Source organism: Corvus moneduloides, unplaced genomic scaffold, assembly GCF_009650955.1.
Source record: "Corvus moneduloides isolate bCorMon1 unplaced genomic scaffold, bCorMon1.pri scaffold_9_arrow_ctg1, whole genome shotgun sequence".
In the NCBI taxonomy this organism is placed as follows: Eukaryota; Metazoa; Chordata; class Aves; order Passeriformes; family Corvidae; genus Corvus; species Corvus moneduloides.
The window spans coordinates 20,590-34,302 of record NW_022436940.1 but is presented as its reverse complement, the minus strand read 5'-3'; positions in this window follow the sequence as shown (position 1 = coordinate 34,302).

Below are 13,713 nucleotides of genomic sequence, written 5' to 3'. Positions count from 1 at the left end.
TTCCTGGTGCTCCCCCAGCCCCCTCACCAGTGAGGCAGGGCAAGGAACAGGAAAGGCCTTGGCTCTGGACAGGCACAAAAGCCTCCTGGAATTTTCCCCCCATTTCCAGCCCAAATCCAAGCCTGGCCCCAGAGAAGCCCCTGGGAAGGAAGTTAACTCCCCCCAGCCCAAACCAGTCCCCAGTGCCCATCCCTCAGCACTGGGGCCAACAGTGCTGTACGTGATGCCTAGGCATCGAGCTACTGCTGGAGCTGTGCGAAAAGCTGTAGCTACGATAAAAAGCTGCAGCTATGCAAAAAGAAGTAGTTACTTTGTAACAGGGTACGGAATGAAGCACTTTTTAGAAATCAGCAAATTTAGCAGAACGAGCTAACAGCAAAAAGCTGAGTGCTATTTGAGCAGCCAGTCATAGAGCATGCACAGGGAACAGGGGTGAAGAGTTCACGCCCCAGGAACACCTATGAGCCTTCCTCAAAAGCGACCACCAGGAGGCTGACGACCACCTCGTGCAGAAACCGCACATGTGCTACACGGGCTTCCTTAATCATGTAATTAGAAAATATGTTGCAATATGAAAGTGTCGTGATTTGACACTGGCCCGACGCCAGGCACCCACAAGAGCCACTCGCTCACCCTCCCCTGCCACAGCTGGGCAGAGGAGAGACGGAAAAAAAGAGAACAAAGGCTTCATGAGTTGAGATAAGCACCAGGAGAAAACACTTCAAGGGCAAAACAGTCTTAACTTGAAAGTTACAAAGTGAATTTATTGCTAACAGAATCAGAGGAGGATAATGAGAAATAAAATACGCCCTTAAAAACACCTTTTCCCCCCCAGCCCCTCCCTCCTTCCCACCGACAGCGCAGGGAGACTGGGCATGGGGATTTGTGGTCAGTCCATCACCGCAATTTTCTTCTACTGCTCCAGGAGAGGAGTCCTTTCCCTGTGGTACCGTGGGCTCCCTCCCACGGGAGACAGTTCTCCATGAACCTCTCCGACGTGGGTCCACTCTCACGAGCAGCAGTCCTACCACACCCACTGCAGTGTGAGTCTCTCCCACGGGCACACAGTCCTCCCAAGACTGCTGCGCCATGGGTCTCTTTCCACGGGGTGCAGCCCTCCAAGGACAGGCTGCTCCAGCCTGGAATCAAGGGCCCTCTCTCTGCACCGGGTCTTCCACTGCATCAGAGCCTCCTCCAGGCACCCACCCAGCCCAGTGTGAGCACCTCTCCCATGGGCTGTGGGTGGATCTCTGCATCCCCTGTGGACCCATGGGCTGCAGGGGCACAGCTGCTTCCCCATGGTCTTCACCATGGCCTGCAGAGGAACCTCGCCTTTGGCACCTGGAGCACCTCCTCCCCCTCCTTCTTCACTGACCTTGGTCTCACCATGTTGTTTTCCCTCACATGTTCTCACCTCCTCCTCTTCTAGAATCCAAAATCTCTTGTGACTTTGTTTTGATTTTCTTCTTAAATATGTCATCACAGAGGCGTTACCAGCCTCTCTCATTGGCCCAGTTCTGGCCAGCAGCATGTCCATTTTCAGAGCTATCAGGGATTGGCGCTGCTGGACATGGTGGAAACTTCCAGGAGCTTCTCACAGGAGCCACCTCTGTGGCCCCCCTGCTACCAAAAACCAGGCCAAGCAAAACCAATACAGAAGGTTAGGAAAGTATAATGTGCACATTAAATTAAAAAGTGTTAAAAGCTAGTACTTGTGTGAAGAATGGACGAGTGAGCTTATGGTGGAACTATCCCCCTCACTCTCAGCATCAAATAAGCAAATACCTGCTCTGTAGGCCTTATACTACGGAGCACTGTTTTCTTACCTAGTTTTTGGGCATCAGTCTGACGACCATGGCAAGACGGGACTCTCTGCCTGGCTGCAAGATCCGTTGGAGATGGGGCCTCCCTTGGAGCGCCCTGAGAATTTCTCGGAGGGACTCTGTACTTCACCAGCTCTCTGTGGGGTAGAGAAGGACCCACTGCAGGAAATTTAAGGTATTTGTTGATTGTTCTTGAATTTTGTTTCTGGTCTTGGTTAAATAACTCCCATAAGATGTGGGTGACATTCCATGCAAGGCGCTGTATCACAGGTGAAATTCCTGAAGTTGATACAAGGGGTTAGAGTCCCTGAAAGAAGTCTAATGACTTTTGGTATTGGCCTTGGCCTTGGAATTTTGCGTTTAATTGCGGTATATGTGGTGTTTGTTATTTTGTATATTTCGTGTTGTAAGGGTAGTAGTTGTTTGCCTTGTGTGTTTTAGGAAACTCATTTTATGTCCTATCGTACCCCAATTCCTTGTGGATTGTGTGACTGTGTAATCCTTTTGTTTCCACTGCTTGTCGGTACTGTAAAAGAGAATATTAGTGCTAGGTGACTCAGAGATGCCCAGTGTGTGTTCAGTGTAGTATAGGGGGAATAAAGAGAAAGAAAGGAGAAGTACTAATACATACTGATAAGCGTGGAAATTTGGATTGCATTAAGAATGGGTAACACAGGAAGTAAAGATGTTATTAAAAGGAGTCCACTAGGATGTATTTTGGCACATTGGAAAGATTTGGGAAGAATCCCAGGGGGTAATTTGAAGAAAGGTAATCTGATTAAATACTGTAACCAATGGTAGCCTTTGTATAAATTGGAAAGTGATGAAAAGTGGTCCCCTAATAGACCTTTAAATTATATTACACTGTTACAGTTGATGTGGCTTTTAAGAAGGGAAGAAAAATGAGATCAAGTGATATATATGCAGACGTGTTTTTTACCCTGAAGGATAAACCTGAGTGGCAGAAGGAATGTGGCAATAATTTGGCCCCACAAAGATAGAGACCCTTTCATCCTATCCTTGGAAAGGGATAACAGGCGGAAAATAAGGACATGTTGTTCAGCGTGTAGTATAGGGCAGAGATGTCTGAAGTTGGCAGAAAAGTACGAGGAAGACAGTGTTACAGATGTCCAAGACTTACAGCCAAGTTACCCCAGGCCAGCTGTACACTCCCACCAGCTGCTCCTCCCCCTCAGTTAAGCCTGAGTGGTAATGAGGATGAGATGGATGATCCTGGTGAGAGGACAAGTTCAGGGACCCCAGGGGCCACACGAACAAGGAGTAAAACCAAGAAAGCTTTGCCTTTCGTTGCCCCGTTAAGGCAAGTGGTGGGTCCCACAGGAGAAGCTGTGTGGGTGAAGGTCCCCTTTTCTACTAGTGACCTGACCTCCTGGTGGGAGGAAGTTAGGAATTCTAGAGAAGACCCTAGCAAAGTAACAAAAAGGTTTGAGTTAATAGTCAAGAATCAAGACCCAGATTGTGCTGATACTGATTTAATGTTGGCAGAGCTAACAGAAACAGAAAGAGAGTTAGTGATAAAGACAGCCAGAGCACATGTGCAGGGACAAATTGCTAGTGGAGCCTTACAAGGTACAGTGGACCTGTTGTTCCTATTGTAAACCCTTTGTGGGACCCAAATGATGCAGGCAGCTATGCGATGTTAACTAGATACCCGGAACTAGTCAAATTTGGATTAGAAAATGCCATTCCAAAAGCAGTAAATTGGTCGGTAACATACAGTGTTAGACAGGGACAGCATGAGTCACCCATTGCCTTTGCGGACAGGCTCCGAGCAGCTGTGCTGCTGTAAATATGCAACCCTAGATCCCTTGTCAGATATGGGAAAGCAACAGTTAGTTTCCCTGATGTTAGGGCAATCTAGCCCAGATATCAGGCAGAAACTTCAGAAGGTGGAAAAGCCTGTAAATAGAGACTTAGAGGCATTAATGGGAGAAGCATGGAGGGTGTACAGTAATGGGGATAAACAAAAGAGGAGAGAAGTCACTACAGCCATAGTGGCAGCTCTGGATCAGCACCAGGGAGAGGACATGGGTGTGGATGAGGCAGAGGCAGGAGCAGAAATACCAGAGGCAGAGGAGGTTCCAACCAGCCGCAGACTAAGTTGGGGACAAATCAATGTGCATACTCTAAGAACGAAGGACATTGGAAATGCCAGTGCCCGGAGTTAGCAGACAAAGTACAAGAAACTATTGTAGCCACTCTAGATGATAATGAATGATGGGGACAGGCAGATCTTACCCTAGAGGACCCACTGGATAAAATACAACTAGAGAATAATAGAGTTGAATTTTTAGTAGATACTGAAGCCACATTTTCAGTCTTGAATCAAGCATTGATACCTAAAAGTGAAGAACATATTCAACTAATAGGAGCCACTTGCCAGCCATAAAATGCATTTTTCCTGAAACCAGTTGTTATAAACATATATTGTAATACTGGCTTCTTGCAAGTATTAAGGTAGATATTATATAACGTTAGAAATGCTTTTGCTGTGTGGATGTAGTTTTCTTTCTTTTTAGCAAGAATATTAGCAAGTGTGAGCAAGTAAGAGAACCTCCAAGCGAGCAGAGGATGAGGCCCGAGAAGCTGCTAATCAACACTTTGTCCAGGGAACAAAAGGGCCCAAAGGCTGCTCTGCCCGGAGAACGGGCGGCCAGGAGGGTCCGAGAGCCGCTATCACCGCTCTGCCCGGGGGGCAAAGAGGCCAAAGCTGCAATCAGCCCTGACTGTCTGGAGAATTAAGAGATCCACCCCACCATCGACTCTTACCTAGCGGGCCCAACCCCAAGAATCAAAAGAAATAAAACCGCAAGGCAGAAGACTACGCATGCTCTAAAAAGGAGGAACCAAGGAGTGGCCATGCAGAACAGCTCCAGGAAAAGTTTGAATATTAATAGAGAACAGACAGTAAAAATGGTATAAAAAGGACTCACCTCGAACATCAGGTGTGCTCTTGGCAGAGCGCCAAGGCACCCGGCCGTTACCCCTTTGCTTTATTTTATGTGTCTCTTATTGTCTTTATATTAAATCCTTTAAATTCTCACAAGAGAGTGAACCTCGTTTTTCACACACTTAAATATAAAATTGGGAAGAAGATGGGAATACACCAGTTTCTTTTTTTACCTAACTCACTCAAATCTCTACTAGGCAGGAATTTGCTTGAAAATTTAGAAGCAACAATTGAGTTCAGAAAAGGAAAAATTAAATTTAAGGTACCTGAAAACAAATTAACAATAGGACTGACAATTGACACAGAACCAACAAACAATAGTAACTATTTAGAACAAATATTGAATCAGGTTTATCCAAGAGTATGAGATACTAATACACCAAGAAGATCAAAACAGGCAGACCCTATTAGAATCGAGCTACAGACAGGAGTTAGGCTAGTAGTCAGAAAGCAATACCCTTTAAAGTTAGAAGATAGAAAAAGAATAGAGCAAACAATCAATAAATTCCTGACATTAGGATTGTTGAAAGAATGTGAGTCAGAATTTAATACTCCTATATTACCAGTAAAGAAACCTAATGGAACTTACAGACTAGTGCAAGATTTACGGGCAGTTAATGGAATTGCTAAAAGTATTCACCCAGCAGTTGCAAATCCCTATATCTTGCTAACTAAACTTTGAGATTATTTTATTTGGTTTTCGGTGATAGATCTTAAAGATGCTTTCTTCTGTCTGCCACTTGCAGAAGAAACTCAAAATATATTTGCTTTCAAATGGGAGAACCCTGGTAGAGGCAAGAAAAAACAGCTTACCTGGGCAGTATTACCTCAGGGGTTCAAAAACCGTCCCACAATTTTTGAGAATCAATTGGCTAAAGAATTAGAGCAATGGCAGTCTCCACCTGGGGAAGGAATAGTCTACATCCTACAATATGTAGATGATTTGCTAATTGCTATTGAAACTACTAAAGAATGTTTTGAATGGACAATGACACTTTTGAATTTTCTGATTTTCTTTGAATTTTCTATTAACTGAACAGTTATCAAGTATCTCAACAGAAAGCCCAGCTGGTACAGCAACAAGTGACCTGCCTCAGATATGAGGTCTCCAGAGGACAACAGTCCTTGCAAGCTGCCCAGAAGGAAGCAATTTGCCAGACACCTAGACCACAAACAGTAAGAGAACTCCGTGCTTTCCTTGGAATGACAGGTTAGTGCTGACTGTGGATGTACAACTATAATTGATCAAGAAACCTTTATATAAATTGGTGAAAATCTCTAAAAATACTGTGATGTGGACCCCCAAAGTGAACAAGGCCTTTGAAGAATTGAAGCGTGAACTCATGAGAGCCCCTACTTTGGGGCTTCCTGGTGTGAGTAAGCCATTTTGCTTAATCTCACATGAGAGACAGGGAACAGCTTTAGGAGTTCTGGCACAACAGCTGGGTCCTTACAAAAGGGCAGTAGCCTATTTTTCTAAACAACTCCTTACTGTGAGCAAGAGCTGGCTCACCTGCCTTAGGGCAGTAGCAGCAGTGATCACGAGCATTGAAGAGGCATGGAAGTTCACACTAGGCCAAAAGACAACTGTCTTAGTGTCGCACACGGTGTCAGCTGTTTTAGAACAGAAAGGCAACCATTGGCTGTCTCCTTCAACATTCCTAAATTGCCAAGCAGTCCTGGCCGAATCTGATGATATTGAAATTCAAGTGACCAATACTGTTAATCCTGCCTCTTTTCTGCAAGAAGAATCTGAAACTGAACCTGTAGTAAACGACGGCCTAGAGACCATCGAAGCTGTGTACTCCAGCCGCCCAGATCTAAAGGAGGAGCCGCTCCCAGATGCCATGAACTGGTTCACTGATGGCAGCAGTTTTGTGAGACAGGGAGTGCGAATGGCGGGGTACGCTGTGACGACAGTCTCAGAGGTAATTGAGTCAAGCCCATTACCAACAGAAACCTCAGCAAAAAAGGCTGAGCTGATAGCCCTCACTTGAGCATTAGAACTGGCAAAAGGAAAAAATTAATATTTGGACTGATTTCAAATATGCTTCTGGAATTGTTCATGCCCACGGAGCCATACGGAGAGAAAGAGGACTCCTGACTGCACAAAAGAAGATTGTCAAATATGCAACTGAAATCCTCAAGCTCCTTGAGGGGGTAAAACTTCCATTGCAAGTGGCAATTATACATTGCCGAGGGCACTCCAAAGGTAACACTCTCTCGTAAGCAGGTAACAAATTTGCACATTTTGAAGCTAGAATTGCTGCTGGAAGAAATGAACCAACTCTGGCAGCTTTAATATGTACTGCAGTAGATATTAGGCTAGCCAGCCTATAAAATACCAACATTCTGATTATAAATGGATTATTGAAAATAAAGGAAAACTTTTAGAAAATGGTTGGGGACAATTAGAAACAGGTGAACTAATAATACCAAGAAAGTTAATAAGACATTATGTGAAATCTGAATATGATAAGACTCACTGGGGAGCAGAACCCTTACACCAATACCTAAGGGAATGAATTGCAGGCCCAGGCTTGCAGGACATTGTTAAAGAAGTAACATCACAATGTGTGACTTGTTTGAAGAATAATCCAAATACAACAGCTAGGCTAGAACAAGGAGTTACTAGCAGAGGAGCTTTTCCTGGAGATTTATGGCAGATAAACTTTTCTGAACTTCCAAGAAAGTGGGTTTTTCGATATTTGCTAGCACTTACTTTCTCTGGATGGCCAGAAACGTTCCCTTGTAGGACAAATAAAGCTAGAGAAGTGATAAAAGAATTGTTGAATAAGATCATACCTAGGTTTGGTAGAAATACCTAGAGAAATACCCTCTGATAGAGGATCACATTTCTGTGCACAAATTGTGCAAGCTGTCAGCGAAGCATTAGGAATCCAATGGCAGCTTCCCACACCCTACACACCACAAACCAAAAAAAGAAGAACCATATGATCAAACAACAGATAGCTAAAATTTGTCAAGAATTGAATTTATATTGGTATCAAGCTTTACCTATTGCCCTTATCAGACTCAGAATAAAAACTAGGTCTAAAAAAAAAAGTTAACCCATTTGAAATTCTTTATGGCAGACCTTATGGATTAAATGTTACTCACGATGAAAATTTGGCTCAAGTTAGTAATATCTGTGAATATTTAATGACTATAAACAAACAATTGCATCAGAAGTTTAATACTGTGTTTGAGAATCATCCCAAGCAGCCAGATCATAAATTGCATACAACTGATCCTGGTGACTGGGTGTATGTTAAAAATTTCTCTCTGCAAGAGAAGTGGGACAGACTGTTCCAAGTGCTCCTTGCTAACTACCTACCTACCTTGCTCCTTCCTAATTACCTTTACATCCATTTGAGTAAAAGAGAAACCTACCTGGATTCAATACACCCGAGTGAAAAAATCACCAACTAAACCCTGGATGACCAAACCTGTTGTAGATAATGGACTAAAATTATTCACTCAATAAATTCGCTCGTAGACCATGAAATCCATATTGTATTTCACTGTCTTTTCAACTGATTATACTGTCGCTGCCTTTGATGTTAACACCTATGTAACACTAATAGAAACCGTAGCTAATTATACAAGATCTAAACAGGTAAATATTTTGAGACCAGTTCAAGACTATAGTTGCAAAAGAATTTGCAAAAAATAAAAAAAGGGGGAACTTGATGTCTAGGCAGCGAGATAATGCTTGAACTATGCAAAAAGCTGCAGCTATGCAAAAAGCTGTAGCTATGCTAAAAGAAGTAGTTACTTTGTAACAGGGTATGGAATGAGGCACTTTTTAGAAATCAGCAAATTTAGCAGAACGAGCTAACAGCAAAAAGCTGAGTGCTATTTGAGCAGACAATCATAGAGCATGCACAGAAGGCAAGGGTGAAAAGTTCACTCCCAAGGAAGACTTACGAGCCTTCGTCCAAAAGGGCCACCAGGAGGCTGATGACCACCTCGTGTAAAAACCATGCATGTGCTACACGGGCTTACATAATCATGGAGTTAGCAAATATGTTGTGATATGAAGGTTAGGAAAGTATAATGTGCACATTGAGTAAAAAATGTATAAAAGCTGGTACTGTGCAAAGAATGGACGAGTGAGTTTGTGGTGGAGCTATCCCCCTCACTCCCGGCATCAAACAAACAAATACCTGCTCTATAGGCCTTATGCTATGGAGTACTGGTTTCTTGCCCAGTTTTCGGACACCATGCAGCCAGCCCTGGCAATGAGGCATCAGGATACCATGATGTATACCATGGCAACCAACTGTAGCAACAGGGTTTTATTATGGTTGCCACGGCACTGACCTTTCAATAGCATTGTGGGATAGTTTCCACAGCAAATGGTTCATGCAAGTGTCTTACGAGGTCTCTGGCAATTGGTTTATTGATGGTTGCCATGGAAATTGCAGCAATGGGGGTCTCTGTGTAGGTTTTCATGGCAACTGCCATAGGAGCTTCCCCCCCAATGGTTGTCATCATAACCAGCCTTGGCAACAGGACCTGAAATGGTTGTGGTGGCAGCCAACTACAAGAAGTGTCAGTGAAGTGTCCATGGCAACAGTCCCTGGACACCTTTCCATGATGGTTGCCACGACAGCCACCCCAAGTGCTGGTTACCATGGAAACAGTCCCTGGCAAAGCACTTCCATGTCTGGTTGCCATGGCGCTGGGCATCACAGTGCGCTTGGCTGATGCTTGCCTTGATAACATCACAGCTCCAGAATTCCATGGCACAAGCCCATATCAATGGGTCCTAATGCTGGTTTCCATGGCAATGGAGCATCATGACTGTTTCAGGCCTTGCTTGCCTTGGCACCACACTAGGGAAGGAGTCTTAAATTCATAGTTGCTGTGGTAATTGCTGTGGTAACAAGTGTGATTGATAATTGCTGTGGCAACAAGTTCCCAGGGAGGTGGTGGATGTCCCATTCCTGTAAACATTGAAGGTCAGGTGGGACAGGGCTCTGAGCAACCTGATCTGGTGAAAGATGTGCCTGCTCATGGTGGGGGGGGGGGGGATGGTCAGACGAGAGCAGAGTTCTTCCAATCCATTCTTTGACTGTTTGGTGGAAAGGGGCTGCTCAGTGGATTTCCTGGCTGATCCTGGTACCTGGTCACCAGAGTCTGCCCTGCCCTATTCAATCTTCTTCTTCTGTGTTTGCTCTCTGTGTATTCCCAGTTTCACTCTGTGTGTCTATGTGTGTTTGTGTGCTATAAGGACCAAGTTCCTGCTGCTGCTGAGACCTTTTGGAGGGAGTGAGAATTGGGCCCAGGTTCTGGGGTCCGAGTGGGACCATGGGGGCCCTGCCCACTGGTGTCAGCTACCAGAGTGATCGGCATCTCTCAAAGGATGGAAGTGCCCTAGAGAGCAGAGGGAACACACAGCACCTCTGTCAGCAGACATATGAAGATGGGTATATTTGGGATCAACAGGCTGAGGCTCCCCTGGTTTGCCTCCCTGTAGGTGCACACAACTATCACAAAAGATTGCTAACAATGAGGCCCTGCAGTGTCACCATGTCCACTTGGTTCCATGAGGTCCTGCAGTGTCACAGGGGCTCCTCAGCACCATGGGGTCCCCATGGTTACAATGGCCATTTGGTTCAACATGGCCCTGTGGTGTCACACTGGCCCCTGGGCACCAAGAGGGCCCACAGATCCCCTTTGTGCCATGACATCCTGCAGTGTCACAATTGCCCCTTGGTTCCATATGCCCCCACAGAGTCACAACGGCCCTTGTGCACATGAGGCCACTCAGTGTCACAAGGATTACTTGTTTCCATAACCTGCAGTGTGACAGGGTTCCATGTGCCCTCAGAGTGTCACAATTGCCCTTGGTTTCCATAAGGCCCCAGAGCATCACCTTGGTTCCAGGTGTCCCCATAGCATCATAATGGCCCCTTGGCACCACAAAGCACTGCAGTGTCACAGGGTCCCTGTTGTGATTTGGCCCTGGCTGGTTCCAGGTACCCACCAAAACTACTCTATGACTGCACTTCTCAACTGAACAGGGGAGAGAAAATATAATAAAAGCTCCATCAGCTGAGATAAGGATGAGGAGAGATCCTGCATCGACTAAGTCACAGGAAAAACAGACTTGGCTTGTGGAAATTAATTGAATTTATTACCAATCAAAATCAGAACAAGATAATGAAGAGTAAAACAGGTGTCCAAAACACCTTCCTATTACAATATCCTGCAGCCATAGGGAGGAGAGGAGAGATCCAACAGGCAAGAATTGTGTAGCAAGACTGATTTATTTAATTATTTTACAAACTCTTTTATAGAGTTTTTCTTCATAGTCTAATTGGACAAGGGATCAGCCACCCCTTGGGGTGATTGGCTAAAATCCTAAAACATCCATTGTCAAAATATTTTTCTACTATACCATAAACAAAGCTTCGCAAGGTCACAGGTGTTCATAGCTTATAGAACTCTACAAATATCTTCAGTGAGAGAGAAAAGTATTTCATGGGACTGGAAAGAAGCAAGAAAAATTCTTGCTAGCAGCAATATTGTATCCACACCTTCCCCTCACTTTTCCCCTGTTCCCAAGGCTGCCTCCTTTCTCCTCAGTGGTGCAGGGAGACAGGAAGGGGATTATGGGCAGTTCACCACAGGGTGCTGCTGCTCAGGGAGAGGAGCTGGAGTCCTTACCTCTGTCTAGTGTGGGATCCCTGCATTGGAGACAGTTCTTCTCCAGCGTGAATCCTTCCCATGAGATACAGCTCATTGTGAGCTGCTCCAACACGGGTCTGTTTCCACAGGGTCACAAGTTCTACCAGGACCCTGGTCCAGTGTGGGCTCCTCCACAGGTCCTCAGGTCTCTGCCAGGACCCTGCTCCAGCACAGAGTTCCAGCCAGGTCGAACCTCTTCTGGGCATCCCTCTGCTCCAGAGTGGGCTTCTCCAGGGGCTGCAGGTGGATCTCTCCTCCATGGTCTTCCATGGGCTGCAGGGGCACAGCGGCCTCACCATGGGCTTTACCACAGGCTTGAGGGAATCTTGGTTCTGGCACCTGGAGCGGCTCCTGCCCCTCCTTCCCCACTGCCCTTGGTGTCTGCAGAGCTGTTCCTCTCACAGGTTCTACCCCCACTCTTGTCTGGACCAAATTGCATCTGTGCAATAACATTTTTTCCATTCTTAAATATGTTATCCCTTAAATATGTTATGTCTGATGGTCCAGTCCTGGAGCCACCAGGGATTGGCTCTGCTGGACACAGGGGAAACTTCCAGCACCTTCCCACAGATGCCAACCCTGTATCCCACACTGCTGCCAAAACGTGGCCACACAAACCAAACACAGTCCCACCAGTTTCATGAGGCTGCACAGTTTCACAATGACCCATTGGTTCCATGAGGTCCTGCAGGGTCACAGTGGCCCCTGGGCAACCAGGCCCCACAGTGTTATGGTCCTGTTGGTTCCATGAGGCCCCATAGTGTCACAGGAGCCCCCCAGTTCCATGACCCTGCACTGTCATTAGGGTCCATGCACAGAATGAACACCCAAAGTGTCACAGGAGTCCCTGGGCACAAGGTCCCCCAGGGCCACACAGGGATGTTTCTTCTCTGACATGGGCAAGGGAAGCTTCCTTTCCATGCTGTGAATAAGGAAGGGGAACATTTATAATTACAGTGGCAGGATTAATTGTTATTTTACCTGTTTCCACCACCATGACTTTGGTTGAGTTCAAAAACCAAAATGAATAGCCCTGCTCTAAGTGCCCCAGAAGTGCAGGATAGAGGTGATCGTTGTAGTGAGACACTAAGTCACTTAAGTCTTTTTTTGGGGGGAACTGCATAGGATGGACATTCTCTAGGAAATGTAGTTTAAATATAAAGAATTTCTTCAGGAAATTTGGAAGACTTTTGCATTTTTATTTTTTTCACAGTTTTTTCACAGTATATATATTACCGAAATGCAAGCGAAGGCAGCAATGTAGCTCAATTGTCTAAAATAAAAGGAGGTTTTCAAAACAGTTTTGCACTGGCAACATTAAAGAATGCTTCCAAGCAATGAAAATAAACCCTATTCCCATTATAATGGCTTGGACAAGGTAATATTCCTATGGTAAAGTGAAATAGAATTATCAGTTCTGCTTTTTACTATTGACAAGAATTAAATACTTCAGAAGCCATTAAAAGTAGAGCTCATTGAATATCTGCATGAATTTCCTTCTAGGCTGGCTTGCTGTGTTGGAGCTGTGCCAAGCAACCTCGCTGAGATTCAGAGTCCCATGTACAGATGTGCAAGTGGATCCCATATCTGTGTTGTAGACTCAGGCCACCCTGCAACAGCACCATGCAAACTCAAACTGACAAGGGGAAGGAGCAGAGATGTGTGTGCACAAAGGACACTGGGTCCTGCAGCACGTTCCCTCCTGTATGAATCGATGCAGGCAGGTGACCAGGACAACCACAAACCACAGCTGAAATGCGAAGAGTAGATTTATTTCATTAGCTCATTAACTGAAGGATCCCAAAACACCACCTGGGCAGCAGAGACATATGAACAGGAACACCAGCACGGTTTTAGTCCAAAACCCAGGCCACTGCGTGCACCAATTTATCAAGGGCCCCGTGCATGAGTAGTTTACCACCATGTGGTAACTTCTCTGTGGTTTTTATGATCTCTCCCATAACAGGAAGCTCAAGCATGTCTGTGAAAAGTGCCTCCAAGTCGCTGATAACACTTACGTTATCTCTACACAGAAATCCTACTTCTCAAAACAGAGGATAAACGGAAGTAGGTAAAATATAAGGCATTTTCCCAAGGTTCTCCAGCCTTGGCATTCCCAGCTACAAGGTCAATTGAGCAATCTACCATCGTCCTTGCCATTCTTCTGCTTTTAACCCTTTCCTCCTGACATTTGACCCCCTCGCTCAAGAGCCCACTGAT